Source organism: Melospiza georgiana, chromosome 7 (genome assembly GCF_028018845.1).
Source record: "Melospiza georgiana isolate bMelGeo1 chromosome 7, bMelGeo1.pri, whole genome shotgun sequence".
Lineage (NCBI taxonomy): Eukaryota > Metazoa > Chordata > Aves > Passeriformes > Passerellidae > Melospiza > Melospiza georgiana.
In genome coordinates, this window is record NC_080436.1 from 2370600 (window position 1) to 2387223 (window position 16624).

General features: G+C 47.2%; 1 protein-coding gene across 11 annotated transcripts in view; it reads right to left on the reverse strand.

Moving 5' to 3' along the window:
- Nucleotides 1-16624, reverse strand: part of AGAP1 (ArfGAP with GTPase domain, ankyrin repeat and PH domain 1) — a 335199-nt gene that overhangs the window by 226777 nt on the left and 91798 nt on the right. The gene's annotated exons all lie outside the window — the stretch shown is intronic.

Here is a 16624-nt window from a genome sequence, read left to right on the forward strand (position 1 = left end):
GTGCTTGTTTCTAATTAATGGCCAATCACAGTCAGCTGGCTTGGAGAGTCCAAGACAGCTGCCTTTGTTACCATTCCTTCTTAGCTTAGCCAGCCTTCTGAGATGAAACCTTTTCTTCTATTATTTTAGTATAGTTTTAATGTAATATATATCATAAAATAATAAATGAAGCCTTCTGAAACATGGAGTCAGATCCTCGTCTCTTCCCTCATCCAAGAACCCCTGTGAACACCAGCACAGTCCCTGGTCAAACCATTTCCCATGCACAGGAAAAGCCCTGGCTTTGTCACAGTCATGTCCCCACTGCAGCTGCAGTCACCTCTCCCCCCAGGTAAATCAGGAAATCTGCTGGCTCTGAAACCTGTTATTTCCTGCTGCACATCACATTTCATGTCAGCAGCTGCAGCAGCCACAGTCAGTGGGAACAGCCCTGCTCAGGCAGGGGAAAATCTCTTTTTATTCCTCAAACACACCACTTTTTCAGGAGTATGATCTAGGCAGAGCCATTTACTACAAAATTAATTAAAAACTACTTGTGGCAGGGGTTGATGCCTTGAAGAAAGGCAGGTTTATCACAGAAATTGAGCTCTTTGGGCTACACCTGGCTCCTGCCTCACTGACAGTTCCACACCAAAGAACAGAAATAAGGCTCCATTTTTCTGTATTTAAAAACATTTATCATTTAGTTCCTTCCATAAAGGCCTGGTCAGCTGTAAGCAAACAGAGAGCGATGTTTGTGCTACAAACCCTGTGTGGGTGCTGATTTAACCCCTGCACAACCTGTGCTGCACAGGATGCTCCTGCAGAGCACATCAGCTCCAAGCCCACAGAAACGGAGCAGCACTGAGGTTCCTGGTGCTCCAATCAGCCCCTGAGCCCACAGGAGACAAGGGCTGCAAGGTTAAAACCACCCTGGGTTTAAACAACCCTCTCAGGGTCCTGCCAGCCACTGCTTCCCCTCCAATGCACCCATCAGCAGCAGGACCAGGCTGCTCCATTTGATTCTTTCCATCTGGAGAGTAAAGAAATTGGAGGCAATTTCCTACTGCACACATGACCCTCACTGACTCCAGAAACCATCCAAGCTCTCCCAGCACCCACCTAAAAACAATCACAAAGCAAACTTGTGTTTTCCACTCTGTCTCCATTAAATATATTGCTTTTGCCTCAACAGCCCAAAAAGATCTCTTAGGCAGGAATGAGGAATCCTCCTCCAGTTTTACCTAACACACCCCATTGTATTCCAGCTGTGAATAAACCCTGTATGAGAACACAGGGAGAATAATCAGTATTTTGGTGCAGGTATGAGCTGCCTCCCACACACTCAGGGGCAGGGGAAGGAAAAGCAAAGCCCAGAGTGAAATTGGGTTTAACCTTTGGCATTGCAGGTGCAAGAGAAGACCCTGTGCTCATGCAGCTCCTGTTCCATGGCCTGAACTCCCACTGGATCAAAAATGGGAATAGGAAAGGGAAAAGGGAAGGAAAATGGGAGGAAAAGGGGAGGAAAAGGAAAGGAAAGGGAAAAGGGAAAGGGAAAAGGGAAAGGGAAAAGGGAAAGGGAAAAGGGAAAGGGAAAAGGGAAAGGGAAAAGGGAAAGGGAAAAGGGAAAGGGAAAAGGGAAAGGGAAAAGGGAAAGGGAAAAGGGAAAGGGAAAAGGGAAAGGGAAAAGGGAAAGGGAAAAGGGAAAGGGAAAAGGGAAAGGGAAAAGGGAAAGGGAAAAGGGAAAGGGAAAAGGGAAAGGGAAAAGGGAAAAGGGAAAAGGGAAAAGGGAAAAGGGAAAGGGAAAAGGAAAAGGGAAAAGGGAAAAGGGAAAGGGAAAAGGGAAAGGGAAAAGGGGAAAGGGGAAAGGGAAAGGGAAAGGGAAAGGAAAGGGAAAGGAAAGGGAAAGGAAAAGGGAAGGGAACGGGAAAGGCAAAGGGAAAGGCAAAGGGAAAGGGAAAGGAAAAGGAAAAGGAAACCTTTCTGTAGCACACCCAGAACTTGAGATAGGGCCAGAAGCAGCAGCAGTTTCCATTTGGGAAATGGGAATGATTGAGGCATTCCATTCCACAGCTGGTCTGGGATTTCTCCTGCCTTCCTGGGGGAGGAATGTTTGCCCAGACAGGGAGCAATGGGATGGGAGCTTTAGAGTGGGTACTGGGGGAAAAATATCACTGCCCTAACAGGAAACCATCAGCTCCCATGGTTTGCTGTGGGTTTGGGAAGCAGCAGCCAGGGCTGAAGGGGATGAGGAGGTTCCAACTCAGCTCCAGACTCTCAGGAGTCAAGGAAAACCATCAGCCTCTTATCCCTGACTTGTGGAGGTTCAGGTGTGTGAAACAAACTGGGACAGCTCCCCATCAAATGTCAACAAGCTTCCGTGCAAGAGAACCACTGCATTTTATCACCATGGAAGATTAAAGAATGGGGAGTGAGCAAATCACTGCTGCTGACTTGGAGATCTGCAAAAATGAAACCTGCCAAGCCAAAGGGGAGCTGCACAAGGGGAACAAGAACATCACAAATCCTGTCACTTTTCTCTATAATAAAAACCTTTTAAAATATTGTTTTGGAACACCTGTGCTTTCCAAAACTATGCTTTCCAAAAGGACAAACCAGGGAGGCAATGAAAGCTGAAACCCCAAAAAGCACAGAGGCCAAAAGACAAAGCACAAGGTGGGCAGCTGCAGAGAGGAAGGATGACCCAGCCCAAGGTCTTGAATTTATTCCTCCTACTTGGTTCTTCCTTCATCAAAATGCACCAAAATCCCACACCAGGACCTTCCAAAACTGTATCAGATCTCAAGGACCCTCAATGTGGGCAGTATGTGCATTTTAGTCCCAATTACCAATATAAGAAATAAAATAAAATTCACTTGACAAGGCGCTAGAGTTCTTGACAAAGCCACCTTCCCCTTTTTTACTAAAGCCTTTAGTTCCTGCCCCCACACAGGTTTTGAGCATCCAAAATACTTGAGAATGGTTGAAATTCCATTTTATTGCCAAAATATGCCTGTTAAAGAAACAAATAAAACCAACCAAACAAAAAAAGCCCAAAAAACCCCAAACAAACAAATTAAAAAACCCAAACACCTTGACCTCAACCCAACTAATTTTAACTAAAATCTCCCACTTCTATTATCCCCAATTTGCAGTTAATTTACATAAGGTCTCCCAGTGCCCTTTAAAAAAATAAAACCAACTTATTTCTGTTAGGAGATCCATGAGATTGCTCTACACTGGCATGTTTAGAAGGAATTACCACAGCCAAACACAGAATGTGGCATAAAACAGCACCTGGTCTATTCTGCAGCGTGAGGTTTGTGTGCCACCATTGGGATGGACATGGAAGCAGCCTCTGCCCAATTCTTTGCAGGAATATCTCAGGAAAAACTGATTTATTCCTAGAAGTCAAGGTGAAAAGGTCAAACACTCACACATAGAACATGACAAAGGTTTGGGGATTATTTTCCTAAATAAAACTAAGTTATAGCTACAACATGAACCACTGGATCCATCAAACTGGAGCAAGCAGAGCCCACAAAAACCCTCTGAAGCTGAAGCTGCCACCCCCCATCAGCACAAGCTGATTAAACTCATTGGAAGAGATTTGCATAATAAACAGAACCACATGGATGAAGCTGATGAGCTGGGGTCTTGTTTGCATTACTGCCCAGCCCTGGAATTCCAGTGAACTCAACCTCCACACATGCAAGAAATGGCTTTTGTCAATAATTAATCACACTTGCATCTGCTGCTCCTTTCATTTCTGCACCACTGATCAAAAGCTTCAAATATTCATGGTGTCACTTGTGTCTTCTTAAAACATGCACCAAGACCATTGAAGCTGCATTTCCTTCACAAAGTTGACTTTGCCACAACAGAAGTCTTCTTTTTTATTTCCCCTCAATTCTTCTGGTTTGATTTCTACCCCTACAGCAAAGCACAAACTCCCAAGAGGATCCTCACCTATTTTAAAACCTCGGTTTGGTGACTCAGCCCCACCCAGAGGAACCTTCTTAATTCCAGTACTGAGATGTTGGTTCCACCACGTGAATCCCAGACCCCAGAGGGGTTTCAGGTTTGGATTTGGCGTTTTGGGGTCCCTGTGTGGGGTTTTGGGTCAGTTTAGGGGTTTGGGTTTGCTGTTTTGGGGTCACTTTGGGGGTTTTAGGGTCACTGTGTAGTTTGGGGTTGGAAGCAACCTTAAAGCCCATCCATTGCACCATGGGCAGGGACACCTCCAGTATCCCAGGGGCCCTGTCCAACCTGGCCCTGGACACTCCCAGGGATGGGGCAGCACCTCCTGGGGGGCAATCCTGGGGCTTGGTGGCCATCTGGCCCAGGTCCATGCACCCCATGGCACAGGAGAGCAGCTGACCTCAAGGCCTGACTGTTCCAGTATTCCATATTTAAAATTTGCTTAGAATTTCCCCACAGAAAAATCTACTTCTTCAAATGCAGGAATGACCACTAAAACCCAAATAAATATCAGCAAAACAATGCAAATGAGAGAGCACGGGGTCAAGGGCAATCCCAGCAGCCGTGGGTCAGAAGAGGGGAGGGAAGGCATGAAAACCAGAAATGTTTCCCAGCAGTGACCCCAGCAAGGGCCTGGCTGTCCTGAGTCTGGCTCACCCCATCCCTGAGTTTTCACACTGGAAACCTCCTCCTAAATTAATTCCATTTACTCTCATGGAGTCATGGCAGGGAAGTGAATTAATCAGCAGCAGCAAGGCAGCTGAGGGGAGCTGTGAGGAAAAGGTTCTAAAAGCTGGGGCCAGTCAGATTTACAGCACCCCCTCCACCCTCTGGGACCATCCCTGAGGATAATCCCCAGCAGCCAGAGCAGTTTGGCTGTTGTTTACTATTATTATTTTTTGGTTGTTTTTTTTTTTTTTTTAGTAGAGCCTGGGCAGCCCCAACATTAACCAGCCCTGGGCAGTGCCAGCACATCCTGCCCACCACCAGCCTTGTTCCACTGACCTTGTTCTGCCCTTTTTCCACCCAAATCTCTCACCCTTGACAAGCAAGAAGCTGAGAGGCTCAGAGCTTTCTCTTCCTCTGACCCAGATGGAAACCCAGTGGCAAAAGGAGTGCTGAGGGCTTTCCTCACCACTGGGCAGATACCTCTGCAGGATGAAAGGATTTAAATCTTTCATTATTCTTGGAAAGTTTCTCAGCAAAATCTTCCCTCAGGCAATCCCAATGTTACTTTGCTGTCCCTCTAAATGAGGAAAAGCTGTAAATAAATAAAATATGGAAAAGCCAAGGGGTTTCTCTGGAAACTCTCAGCTAAAGATGCTTTTTGCTAAGAACAAGAGCCCTCAAAAACAGGGGGATGAATTAAAAGCACCAACAGCCACATCATGTGCTGCCCTCCCCCTTCAATAATTCCTGCATTACAAGCAATATTTGGAGTTTCTTCTGCTTTGAAATCAAAACCTGAGAGAGTGAACTGGTACAGAAAATATTCCTACAAGCTGCCACTTGCCCACAAGGATGCAGAGCAGGCCACACATGGCTCTCTTGGAGCTGTATCAAAGCAGCACTTTCAGGATGTATTTCCCAAAGCTCCTGTGCTGATTTTCTGAGCAAAGAGGGAAATGTGCAGCTTTTGGGTTGAGACCTGTGATCCTCCTAAAACATGCATTTTTCACATTATCACACATTAATCTCACAGCACATCCTCTCCAAGCCAGCCCCCAGCACTTTGGGTCAAAGCATTGAGTCAGTTCCAGCAGAAAACTGCACAAAACCATCCTGACATGTTGATTTCTCAGCTTTGCATAAAATATTATTTGGAAGATCGTGTCATGTTTCAAAAGGTTCTTTTTCTGTGTTTTATGGGGCTCTGAGCACCCCTTATGGGTGGGAGGTGCTCCTGCTCATGGCAGGGGGTGGAACTGGTTGGGCTTTAAGGTCCCTTTCAACACAAATCATCCTGGAATTCTATGAATTTTTATACCTGTTGTGTTTGGGTTTTTCAAATCAGTTCTTTATATGAGTCCTCTCTGCTTATTCACTCTGTTCCATTACACCAAACAATAACCACAAAGCAGGAACAAATAAAACCTTTAGAAAACCCAGCAGGATGATTTAAGGTTTTACTTCCTCCCTGCTCAGTGTGACAGAATCATGGATTCTATGGAATTACTGCTGCAAGCACCCAGCTCCAAGCAATCCCTTTTTTCCTTCCTGAGCTGCAGATGTGTCATTGATAATTCTCAGGCAGTTTGGGCAGAGAGCAGCATTGCAGCTCAATCTCTATTTACACGTCACCAACAGCAGCAATGCCCACATGCAGAGCAAACCACCAAAGCGCCCCAGAGAATTCAACCCCAGCCCTAAAACCAGAGGGATTTCAGGAGCTGGCAGCTCAGGGCTCCTCCCATCCCTGTCAGGATGGATAAAACCCCTCCAGCCCCAGCAGAAATGTTGGATATTGGGCAGATTTATCTCTGGCCATGCCCAATTCCTCATTCCAACCAGGAGAAGGAGGCTGAGCTCTGAGCCGTTCCGGCACCAGGAATGGCAGCCCGTGCTCATCAGAGCCTCCCTTATCTGTGACATCTGAAAAGCCTCTCCCAGTAACTGAGAAGTGTATTAAAGAGATATTTAGGTCAAAGCTGTAATCTCTCCCCAGCAGCATCTGGCAGCTGCAGCAGCAGCACTGTTATCCTTTGTGCTGCCATGGAAACAAAAGGAGGACCAGGGATGCACAGAGCTGCACGAGCTCCCCCCCAGCTCAGCCTTTCCCAAAATGTGCTTTGGGTTTGGGGGCTGGGGAACACTTGGGCTCCCTGCACCGTGTTTGGGGTTTGGCTTCAATTTTCTAATTGTTCCAATCAAAAGGTTTCTGCTGCTGTGAATATTCCCCCTCTCTCACTCCTCACAGCTTTCAGCTGGGGGCAGAGGTGTCACCTCCTTAAGGATAACCCCTTGTAGGATGCTTCCTACAAAAGAAATTATGAATAATGGACCAAGTATATTCCCAAACCCAATCTCATGCACAAACTTTTACATCCAACATCACCAAATTGTTTGTTTTGCCCTTAAATACAAAGCAGCTCCAAGCCTGACTGCTCATCCTAAGCCTCCCCACCCCACAAAACAAATCCCAAAACCAAACAGAGCAGATATTTTGGCTGCAGGCTTTTTACGAGGAAAAATAAATTACATACTAAACAAGGACAACTTCCCATTGCCTGTATTTTCCCAGTGGCTTGGGCTCTGGAGCTGGCACACACACTGAGTGCAAGAGAAATTCAAACCCCCCAGATGAAAGCAGAGCTTTCTGCTGGGGGAGCAGCACAGAGCAGGGGATGTTGCGGGTGAGGAGTGTCAGGAACATCATTCCAACCAAATGCACATTTCCCAGCACATCCCTCACAGAAACGGCACTGGAAGCTGGGCCAGCCCCTTTTCCAGCAGGCAACGACAACCCCAGCAAGAGGCTGAAAGGAACATAAAGAGCAGACAAAGAGAAAATGAAAGCAGCCCTGTGGCACAACTGCTCCCTGCTCCAATAAAACTGGGAAGGGAGATGATGGAAATGATCATCTCTGCAGTGCAGTGCAGGAACATCTCTTATTTCAGGCAATAAACAAGATTTCCTAAAGGCCAAATCCCCACAGAAATTCAGCTAAACACAAAACTACAGCAGTAGTGGAAAGCAGGAAGAAAAGGAAGGCACTGGAGAGGAGAGGGAATGGTTGGTAAATGCTTCACTTTGTTGTGTCTGCCCAAAATCAGGGCAGGGTGAGAGGTGAGATCAGTTCTCTCCCATCTCCTGCCCCAGGGGAAGGGCAGTGCCAGCACAGGAAAGAGGATCCCACAGGGACTCAGTGAAAATCCAGAGATAAAGTTTTCACTTTGAGACAGGCAGGAGGGAAAATCCACAACTAAATCCATGTCTCAGCAAGGATGTCCAAAGCACCCAAAATGAGAGAGACCCTTCAAAATCCACAGCCTGGGCTGCCTCTCCTGACTACACACACAAACCAGGAATCTGCCTTTCCTATTCCAATCTGAATGCTAATGAGGAACCTCCCTGAGAAGCATCAAAGATGAAAAGGGACAGCTTCTGCAGTTGGCACAAGAAAAATCGACATGAAAGGAGAAATTAAAAGAGATGAAGTGGGGGGAAAAGAGCATTTTGAAAGAATATAGGAACAGATTTATCTGGCAAGAACAAAGTCACAATAGAGATTTAAAAAAAGCAAAAGAGAGGGCAGGCTGCAAAGACTTTTAGCTTTTCAGATAGGTAAGAATGGCTGCAACTCAAAAAACAAGGAAATAAAAAAGGCAAGGGGAACTTGGTGACTATTTGATAGAGAAGAAAATGGAATCATGGAATGTCCTGAGCTGGAAGGGACCCACAAGGACCATCCAGTCCAAGCCCTGGCCCTGCACAGACCCCCAACAATCCCACCCAGAGAGCATTGTCCAAACCCTCCTGGAGCTCTTGGGGCTGTGCCCATTCCCTGGGGAGCCTGATCAGTGCCCAGCTCCCTCTAGGGGAAGAACCTTTTGCTAAAATCCAGCCTAAACATCCCCTAGCACAGCTCCAGAAGCAATAGTGAGTAAAAGCCAGCACACAGTAAGGCAGCCTGGCCAGGATTCCCACCCCTGGCATTCCCAGAGGAGTTTGTTCTGGGGTAGCACCTGAGCATCACCAACATTTCAGCAGCAGAACATGGAGCAGATGGCAGTGAATGAGCAAAACCACAGCAACCTTGGGGGAAAAAGGTCTAGGAGGAAGGGGAGAACGGGAATATCAAGGCAGGCTTAATGGCACACAAGTACAAACACCTGAGAGTGTTTAACACCAAATCCCAGACTAAAAACTGGCAGGGGCCTGGAGTGCCAGGACTAGGGGGAATGGCTTCAAACAAAAGGAGGGCAGGGATAAATGGGATATTGGGCAGGAATTGTTCCCTGTGAGGGTGGGCAGGCCCTGGCACAGGGTGCCAGAGCAGCTGTGGCTGCCCCTGGATCCCTGCAAGTGTCCCAGGCCAGGCTGGACAGGGCTTGGAGCAGCTGGGATAGTGGAAGGTGTCCCTACCATGGCAGGGGTGGGATGGGGTGAACTCCGAGCTCCCTTCCAGCCCAGTCCAGGCTGGGATTGTGTGAACAAGCAGCTCAGCCTCTCTCCACAGCCACAGCCCCTGAAGTGTTTCACTCACAGCTGCACATCTCTGCTGAGGACACCGCCAAGGTCTGCAGGCACTCACAGCTCCATTGTCTTTGGGATTAGAACAAAAGGGGAAACGACTGGGCTGGGCTTTAATCTGCCTCTTCCCAGTTTCACAATGTGCTTCTTAATCCTCAAGTAAGCAGGGATGAACAAGAGTGACTCCATCTTTAGCTCCCCTTCCTCTCTCATGCAGATCCCCCCTGGCTGCCCCCTCCTCAGGGGGGTGGCTCTTGCCTGGAGCAAGTTCACCTCCTCATCCCCACACTGACCCAACTCCACCTCCTCCTCCTCATCCCACACTGACCCACCTCCACCTCCTCCTTCCCATCCCCACACTGACCCACCTCCACCTCCTCCTTCTCACCCCACACTGACCCAACTCCACCTCCCTTTTTCTCTCCCCACACTGCCCCACAGCAAGCTCAAACCACCAGAACACCCAGCACCAACCAGCACCAGGTTCTTCTGTAGCTCTGCACAGCCAGCTCCTGCTTTGTGCTTTCATCACAACCTTAACCTGAAAAGGCGGCAGCAGATTTCTCCAGGATTTGCTGCTGGGTCTTTTCAACATGAAAAAAAAAAAAAATCAATTATTTATTCCTAGACATGATTTCCTACTTTTAAAAACTTCTCTGCATAAGAGGACCCTGCCTCTTACCTGCTGGTAGCTCAGCTCAAGGCTTCAACAAGAGCCAAAGTCAAAATGAACAATTTCCTTTGTCCCCCCTACAGAACCCAAGTAAATGTGAGCTGGGATTTCCCCATACAAGCCAAGGCTGCCCTAGCCCAGTGCCTCGTTTATCCATCCCCTACAGACCCCACTCTCAGTCCCAGCTCAGGGGCTGCACTCTGAGCGTGACCAATGCACACAGAGGCAAACTCTGCCCTTGGCACAGCCAGGATAGAGTCAATGTGCTTCAGTGGGTGTGATCCTACACCCAGCTGAACCTACAGAAAGCCCTATAATCCAACTGAACCTACACAAACTCCTAAAACCCAGCTGAAACTACAGAAACTCCTACAACAACTCCTACAGCAACTCCTATAACCCAGGTGAACCTGCAGAAACTCCTACAGGCCCAATGAACCTCCAGAAACTCCTACAACCCAAACCCAGCTGAACCTACAGCAACTCCTACAAGCCAGGTTAAACCTACACCAACTCCTCTAACCAGGTGAACCCACACAAACTCCTACAGCCCAGCTTGAACCTACAACTCCTACAACCCAAACCCAGCAAGAACTCCTACAAAAACCCCTGTAACTCAGCTCAACCTACACAAACTCCTACAACCCAACTGAACCTACAACTCCTACAGCCCAACTCAACCTCCCAAAAACTCTTATAACCCAACCGAACCTACAAAAACTCCTACAACGACCTCCCACAACCCAGCTGAACCTACAACAACTCCTATAACCCAGGTGAACCCACAAAACTCCTACAACCAGCTGAACCTACACAAACTCCTGCAACCCAACTGAACCTGCACAACCTCCTACAGCACAGCTGAACCCACAAAAACCCCTACAACAACTCCTACAACCCAGCTGAACCTACAACAAACCCTACAACAACTCCTATAACCCAGCTGAGCCTCCAAAAACCTCCCACAACCCAAACCCAGCTGAGCCTACACAAACTCCTACAACTCAACTGAACCTACAACAACTCCTACAACCCAAACCCAGCTGAACCCACACAACTCCCTATAACCCAGGGGAACCTCCAAAAACTCCTACAACAACTCCTACAACCCAGGTGAACCCACAAAACCTCCTACAACTCCTATAACCCAGCTGAACCTCCAAAAACCTCCCACAACCCAAACCCAGCTGAGCCTACACAAACTCCTGCAACTCAACTGAACCTACAACAACCCTTATAACCCATGTAAACCTCCAAAAACTCCTACAAGCCAGCTGAACCTGCACCCTTCCCACCCCAAAATGCTCCTCCTCTCTGCAGAACCAGCAGAGGAGTGATGTTGCTGCCGTGGAGGATTCTCATCCTCCTGCTGCAGTGGCAGCACCCAAACGCTGCAGATTGGCACAATCCAGCCCCAAATCAGCCCAATTCCCCTGCCTGCCCACCCAAACCTGTGCTCTGACATCATCTGACCTTTGCCAGTGCCTTTAGCTGGGGCTCCAGGAGGTTTGTGCAGAAACACATCTAGAAAAACATCTCCCCTCTCCACCAGGGAAATGATGACTTGTTTATGCAACACATTTCTGCAAACATTTTTTAGAGCTGCAGTCATGTCTCCCAGATTGCTATGCTGGTTGTCAAAACAGAGCCTCTTTTTCCCTGACTGCACCATATGTAATCCTAAATCCACTTTCCCTAACTTGCTATCACCCATGCAAGGTTTGGAGCTGATTAGTGGAAAACACAAAAACACACAAACAAGACACTGTTCTCCAGAGAACAGCCCAGCAGGGATAATCTGACTGGCTTTGGATTTATTAGCCTGATGCACATCTCACTTTGTTTAAACAAAGCTTTTGTCAAATGTCACCAAAAAAAATAAAAGAAGAGAGTTAATGCAATCCAAGGCACGGTCTCAAAGGGAATTAATGCTGATCTGGAAGCAGAGCAAAAGCCTTGGCTACAGCAACAGGGAAACAGTGCAGAGGGGCCCATTCTCCTTCACTTCACAGAGATCCACTGGCAGAGAAAGGCTGATTTCCTAAAAAGTGGGGTGGGGAACATGCCCTGTGTGCCTGAGAGCATCCCCCTGAGCTGATGGGGAGAGGAGAAGGCCCCATGAGGGCTCCCAGCACAGGCAGCACCCTCACCTCAGCTGCACAGCTGGTTTTCATTTTATCTTCCTGCAACAAGGCTGATAATACCCACCCACTCCATTTCATTTCCCTTTCACCAGGACATGAAACCAGCACTAAAAACCTGGCACTCAGCACAGCTGAGCCAGGGCTGCATCCTGCAGCCAGCACCAAGCCAAGCAAGCAGGGAAGGGCTCGGGTCAGCCAGCACCTTGTGCCTGAAAAGTGCTCAAAACCAGTTAATAACAATCAGAAAAAGATAATCTGTGATTAAAAGCTCCGTTAGGAAAGAGTTTCCTTCCACAGCACCTGCTACCCCCACCAGGCCCTGCGGAAAGCACAGGGCCCATGCAAGCCCCAGGTATTTATTTTGGAAACACAAACCACTGCTTTAGCCCCAGAGCTGCAACACAAAGGCTCTCTCAGCTCTCCTGCAGACAAAGCTGCAGCTTTGGAGAAACCAGGAGGAAGGAAAAGGCACCAGGATGCCAAGGTCCATTCCCTCCCGTTCCTGGGGCTCCTCCTCCACACAGCACCTGGGGAATTACTGCAGTGCCTGAGACCTAAACCAACACAGAACCACTGCAAACATCCATTTGTTAATCCTGCTCCATTTGAGGCTTATAAAGCTGAATATTTACTTTGCCAGAACTGGTAATATGACATATTTACAAAAAAAAAAATACTCATGCAGGAATCAGACTGTTGTGGGTCTCTGCAAAAATCCTGCCCTCTGGCAATGCTCTTATTTGTGTTTCCTGGGTGAACCAAAAAACCCAAGTGTGTTTTCCAAGCTCCAGCAGGCTCCCAGCACCTCAGGCACATACTTTAAACTCAAAGCCCTGCACTAGAAATGATCTCTTTAAAGGAGCCCATGCCGAGCTCAGCAATCAGAAACCAATTTTGTTCACCTAAGAGACCAAACCCCTCTGTCCCTAAAGTCCTGGCCCTGGTGCTTTTCACATTTGCTATTTTACAACATGCAAATGAGGCCTGTTAAAGGGTAATTTGGGGAAAATGAGCTATTTTTGCACAAGCTGCATCTTGACCTGAAATGTGCTCTGGCAAACCACACTGTAAACTGAGCCCTTGCTAAACCTCTGCACCCAAACACTCGAAATTCTCCCTTCAAATTCTGTTCCCTACTAATCCTATAACCTCCTATTTCCTTTATATGAGCTGAGAAAGGAGAGCTGGGGGCCAGTTTATATTCTTTGTCACCTCTGTGCCACTTCCTCAGGTAAACTCCACCCCATCAGCCACTGAAATTCAGTATAAAAAATTCTTTTCATGTTTAGGGGAAAAAAAAGGTGCCAAAAACCCACCTAGAGATCTAAAATGTAGTTCAAAGCCAACAAGAAGGGTGTCAGCCTCTACTCCAGCAACACCACCAGCACTCACTGTTCAGAAAATAATTAACACAATCAAGTGCAGCCTTAAATCCTTAATAAAGAGCAGCCACTTGGGAGCAGGACAGGGGGGAAAGAGTCTCCAAATCTCAAAAGATGCCCCCAAAAGCAGCACAGAAGGTGTGCCACTGAATGCAGAGCCAGGGAGCTGTGTCCTTGGGCTCTCGCACACACAAAATAAAAATGTGGTCAGCACACCAAGGCAGCTTCTGGGGCACAGCACAACCACCTCTGGCTGCTCCTCCTCGTGGAAGGGATTTGTTTTTTCCCAGGCACAGGCAGGGGGAGGATGAGGATGAGGAGAGCAGTGCAGGCTGCTGCCAGCACAGCTACAGCATTCTGGGTTTGTTTTAAGCTGCAGTGCATCAGAGTTCACATCCCAGAATGAAAACAAGGCAAACCCCAAAATAAACTTCACTCTCTTACTAATTAAAGGGATTCTTTCCTCCAGGAAGGCCAACACAAACCACTGCTGTGGGGTTAAGGATGTATTTTTAGCACTCAGTCCCTTCCAGCATTTTTATGCAGGGAAACCAGAGCCTGACTGCCCCTATAGCATCATCAAAAGCTCTGTCTAGGAAGGGTTTTTCCCCCTTACATTTATTTGAAATGCCACAAGACATTTGCATAAGCTAAATCCCAACAATACTGGGATTTCCTCTCCAGCATCCCCATTTCCATTCCCTGTCATGGATCCAGTGAGTTTTGACAGGCACCAGAGAATGGTTTGGTTTGGAGGGGACCCAAACCCATCTCATTTCACCACCACCTTCCACTGGACCAGGATGCTCCAAGCCTCATCCAACCTGGCCTGGAACACTCCCAGGGATGAGGCAATTTCAGCAGATATTTAATAATTCTGGCACACTTTTAATGGCCCTTGCTGCCCTTTCCATTGAATTCACAGCAGTGATGAGGGCTCACCACATACTGCAGCTCACACAGCCAACAACTAATGTTATTTATAAGATAAAAGCCTGAACTTACCAGTGACAGGCATGGGTTTGAAAGCAAAGGAAAAACAGGCATTTCCAAATTTACTGGCTACATCTAAAGGTAGAAAACTGAGCCTCTCCATTCCCACTTCCAACAAAGGAAGGAAAAACACCTGATGTGACTTTAAAGGTGTTTTCAGACAGCTGAACTCCCCAGTCAGACATTTATCTTTCAAAATAAATAGACATGTCACCACAATCCTTACTGTTAAAAAAAAAAAAAAAAAAAAGGGAAATATGCTGAATTTCAAAAAGGCACTATTGGAAATGACAGCACAAGAAAAGGCACAACATATGAAAATCTCACTCTCCCAGTGCAAGTTCACTGCTTTTCTAACAAGCCAACAAGTTTCCACTTGTAACTTGGTCCCAAATGATGGCTGTAAGGTTGTTCCAAGCACATTCCAGATTTTTTTCTCTTGACTGCTCAGGACCTGTAACCCCAGGATTACAAAAGTGGCACCAAGCTGTACCTGATGGAAGCAGAGCTGGGAAAGTGAGGTGTCCCCTGCTCTGAGTGTTCTGTTTGGGGAAATCCAAAGCTGGTTGAACACAGAAATCTGAACAATTAATTCAGATTTGCTAGATGTGCTTATTATCCATATTTGCAAGAAAATAAGGGGACAAACCTTTATATATGGTGGTAAAGCAACCCCAGCAGTGAAATCTCCTCATTCCACAAAACTCTGAGGTTTTTCCATGTTCATAGATAAACAATCTTATCCTAAACACCAACAAGAAAACCCAAATCATTTCACAGCAGTGGTTTGGGTGACCCCAACACTGAAATCCAAGTCTCCAGCCCACTTTACTAGAAGGCAAAGGCAATGGCAGCTGTGCCAGCTGGCCCCAACTAAACCCCTCACCTTTATCAGCTCTGGAAGCATTTCTGGGTGGGCTGAGGAGCTGAGCACCACCCACCATTCACTCATGTCCCTGCTGACTCACACCAACATTAATCAGCCTTTAAAGGTGGTGCTCTACCCCTTCTGCAAATTGCAGCCAGCTCAGGGAGATGAGGAGAGCACAGTGAGGGAGCTGACACCACACACCTGGACGTGCACCAGAATATTCCCCATTCAATACAATACCCCCATTCAATAAAAGCAGGGTGAACAGCTCTAGCAGCTCCTGCTCATTTATGTAAAAACACACTTCCAGTTATTAAAAACCACAGAATAATTTGGCTTGGAAAGGGCCTTAAAGGATCCTCTGCTGCCATGGGCAGGGACAGCTCCCAGCAGAGCTGCTCTGAGCTCCACTCACCCTGGGCACTTCAAGGAAAGGCACAGAACACATTTCAGATCATCCCTCCTGCCCAACTCATTCTCCCCTTATCCACACCATAAAATGAGTATCTCAGGACAATCTGCTCCCTTTATCTGCCTCTGTGCCAGCCTCCACAGCAAGAGCAGAATATTTACAGATCATTTCAGGACTGGCCCTCTCCCAGTTTATCAGGGAGCCTAAAGGAGTGGGAGCATCACATCCTGCTGCCCTTCCCTCTGGCAGGACCCACAGGAGGCTCACAAAAAGCTCACAGCAGCTTTAAGCAGCATCACCTTACCAGGCTGCATGACAAAATTAAAGTCTGCATGCAAACCAACTGTTTTCATAGCAGGAAAAAACTCTTTTGGTAAAAAAGCTGCACAGCAGACAATGCAAACTGAAAACATTACCTTGCATGGGCTCAAACTGCCCTGTCCAATGAAACCTTTGCATCCCTGCTTCCAGAGGTGCCTCCAGGCTCCTTAATCCTGCCTCCCTTGGAGGAAATGCTGCCCAGGTGCTTCTGGTGAGGGGATTTTCTTTTAAAAAATCACTGTGATGCCCAGCATCACAGCTGAGCATCATCAGCATGCCCTGCTCTATCCCAAACACAGGGACACACATCGGGAAGTGTCTGCATCCCTGTTAAAACACAGGAAATTCAGGGTGGAGGAGATCTCCAAGATGATCTAGTCCAAGAAGCAAAGCCAGGTGTGTGCTTACAATCAGCCATGTTTGTCATCTGTAAAGCTCTAAAGCAATTATCATGGTGAATTATACAAAAAAAAAAAAAAAAAAAAAAAAAAAGGAAAATCTCAAACTGAATTGCTTTAGGCACTGTAATACACAAGAAGAATGAACAGAATGATCCAGGGAAGCATTAGATGACTTTTTCCTCATTAAAAAGGCAGGCAGGCACTCAGAGGGCTCCCAGAGAGTCCTGCATGAAGAAATCTCTGCCCAGACCAGTCTCCAAAGGAAGGAAAAGC